Here is a 3,516-nt window from a genome sequence, read left to right as displayed (position 1 = left end):
CTTCTGTTATCTCTTTGCTGTTTTATTTAATGCCAGTTCTTATTCCTAAGGACATTTAAACAAATTCTAAATTCAAATTTTTACTATTACAACTGTTAAAAATGTGCTTTTAGAAGTACAGAGGGCATGAAATTGATTTTTTTGTCACACGTTTCACTTAAAAAGCAGAGTCAACAGCAAAGTACAGATTAACTTCCAAAGAGCTTCCGTTCATTCTGCCTAAAAGTAGGACTCTGGAAGTTGAATCCCTGGCAAACGTACTAAATGTATTATTTCTCAACCATATCAACAGGAGTCATTAGATCGTAGGTGATTTTTTTTCTTTTTTTCTTTTTTTTAGGGGGGATGGGGACAGCTGGCCATTAAGGGGATCTGAACCCTTGACTTTGGTGTTATAACACCATGCTGTAACCAACTGAGCTAACCAGCCAGCTCCGCTGATCATAGGTTTTCATTCCACAAATATTTCATTAGTATGAGTGTACAATATAGTAATTTTGTTCTAAAATCAAAAATATGGTATTAGCCATATTAACACTGGAAGTTAAAAAAGTGCAGAGAGGGTATGCTTCATATTCATAGTTTTGTTTATTCTTTTAACTTTTTTTGAACTGATTGTAGATTTACAGAAAAGTTGCATGGCCGACCTGTGGCTCACTTGGGAGAGTGTGGTGTTGATAACACCAAGGCCACAGGTTCAGATCCCTGTATAGGGATGGCTGGTTAGTTCACTTGGGAGACCGTGGTGCTGACAACACCAAGTCAAGGGTTAAGATCCCCTTACCGATCATCTTTAAAAAAAAAAAAAAAAAAGTTGCAAAAATAGTACAATTTCCTTACGTACCTCACATAGCTTCCTCTAATGTTAACGTCTTACATAACCATAATACAATTGTCAGAACTGAAAAATTAACACTTAGTAAAATACTATTAAGTAAACCAAAAACCTCATTCATATTTCACCAATTTTCCCCACTAATATCTTCTCTCTCTCTCTCTCTCTCTCTCTCTCTCTCTCTCTCTCTCTCTCTCTCTGTCTCTCTCTCTCTCGGCAGCTGGCCAGTATGCAGTATGGGAATTCGTAATATCCCTTTTCTGTTCCAAAATACTACCCAGCAAATGCATTTAGTTACTTCTTCAACATCTCAAGTCTCAACAGTTCCTTAATCTTACCTTGTCTTTCATGCCCTTGTCACTTTGGAAGAGTATCGATCAGTTATTTTGTCTAATATCCTTCAATTTGGATTTGTCTGGTGTTTTCTTGTGATTGAACTGAGGTTTAACTTTAGGAATGGTTACAGATGATAATGGAGGACCTGGAAGTTGCCAATGTTCTTAAAAGTCTTTTGTGTACCCCCAAGGGTATTTGTGTCTGCTATTTAAGTTAATCAGTAATATCAATCACAAACATTAATACAGCTCCTATTTGGATAAATAACTTCAACAACAGTTTCCTTGGAGTTTTCTATCAGACACATACAAAAAACAGAGAACAATGAAAAGAATACTTTCTGTTAAACATGGCAAATTGAACTCAGTGTTATTACCATTTCCTCCTGAAATCTAACTAAAATGGCAGAAAAAAAAAAAAAAGCATAAGCTCATAAGCAAAGAGGAGACATATTAAGGTTCTCCAGAGAAACAGAATCAATAGGAGATATATATATATTTTTTATTATATATATCTCCAAATTCAGACATATACATATCCTACATATATATGTATAAAAATTTCCACATATACATGAGGAAACTTATTATGGGAAATGGTTCATGCGATTAGAGGCTGCAAAGTTCCACGATCTGCTGTCTGAAAGCCAGAGAACCAGAAAAGCCAGTGGTATAACTCAGTCTGAGTCCAAAGACCTGGAAACAAGGGAGGACTGTTGATGTAAGTCCCAGAATCCAAAGGCCTAACAACCAGGAGCCCTGACGTCCTAGGGCAGGAGAAGATGAATGTTCTAACTAAAAAAAAAGAGAATTCGTTGTTCTTCTGCCATTGTTTTCTATTTGGGCCCTCAATGGATTAGATGATGCCAGCCCATTGGTGAGGGTGGATCTTCTTTACTCAATCTACTGATTCAAATACCAATCTCATCCTGAAACACCCAGAAATAATGTTTTACCAGCTATCTGGGTATTCCTTATCACAGTCAAGTTAACATGTAAAATTAGTCATCATAGGAGATGAAACAGAAGGGAAATGACTTCCAACTGTGCTGGAAGCTGGAAAGTGGATGTTGACTTACATGACCAAAGAAGGCCAAAACCTAAGCCTTTAGTGTAGGAAAGTCAACAGGAAACAAGCAAATTTATACCACAGAAGCCTCCAGACTTGATGGCACCATACACTTCTGCAGAAAAGGCACAGGAACGGCTTGAAAACAGAGGGACTGGTAAAACATTTATGTAGGAAGCTGTACCCCATGCACTCGTGTTCATGCTTTCTTAGTGGGTTTATTTTTTATTCTTTATCCTTTTACTGTGACATTTTGCGAGTAAGCAGTAGTGAACACCTATGTTCAATTTGCCATGATTAAGTATTCCATTAATTTAAAATAAATGATACAAGTTGCCAAATGCTGAGAGCTACTTGGAGTACAGACAGTAAGTATGGTGTTTTGTTTTGGTTTTTTTCTTTTTTAATAATCTAGGCTTAGAAGACAAGTGTTATTAGATCTCATTTATAAATGTCTAGTACCAGGTATTACTCTCCCAAAAATTTTAGACAAAATCAAGAACAAACTGCTGGGTAATTTTTTTTTATATATGTACACTTGATAAGCTGATTCCTTTTCTTAAGAAGACCTAAATGGACTCTGAAAAGACGATTTATATGCTAGGCAAATTCACAGTAAAGCCTAGGATCACAAAACATGTAAGCCAAACAACTAGATATTTGCACAAGGAACATCATTCCTAACTAGTTAGCTATCTTAAAGGATCATTGAACATGTAAACAAAGGAGAAAACATTCATTCACTTATTCATCTAGGCAAAATTTAACAACTCAGTGTGATATTATGATATGTATGTTTTGGTTTTCATCCACGTTTCCTGCCTTGTTTTAACCTTCCCCTCAGTGGCCTTTCTGTCTTGGAGATGGCTATAAAGAAACTCTCTGACCTACCTTGTCTGATTGTAGGTCATGAGACCCCCATTCCAGAAGGGGTCCTGCCCCATACCTGAGAATAAGAATGCTGAACAGAGCAGCTGAGAAGAATCTCAACAAACAGGCCTTGCTGGGTTTCCTACTTCATCTATTAGTATTTGATCGTAACCTTTTTTGTCCAATCACATTTCTACACTGTTGTCCATGTTTCAAGCATGCCTATTTGATGAAATCTCCATAAAAGGCCCAAGAGGAAGGGGTAAGGGGAGCTTTTGTATAGCTGAGCTCATCCGTGTCCTGGAAGAGTAGCATACCCTAACTCCATGGGAATGGGAGCTCCTTGCACTCAGGACCCTTCCAGACCTCGGGTATGTATCACTTGATCTGGCTATTTATTTGTATCC

Source organism: Cynocephalus volans, chromosome 2, assembly GCF_027409185.1.
Source record: "Cynocephalus volans isolate mCynVol1 chromosome 2, mCynVol1.pri, whole genome shotgun sequence".
Lineage (NCBI taxonomy): Eukaryota > Metazoa > Chordata > Mammalia > Dermoptera > Cynocephalidae > Cynocephalus > Cynocephalus volans.
The sequence above is the reverse complement of the archived record's forward strand: the minus strand, read 5'-3'. Positions refer to the sequence as shown.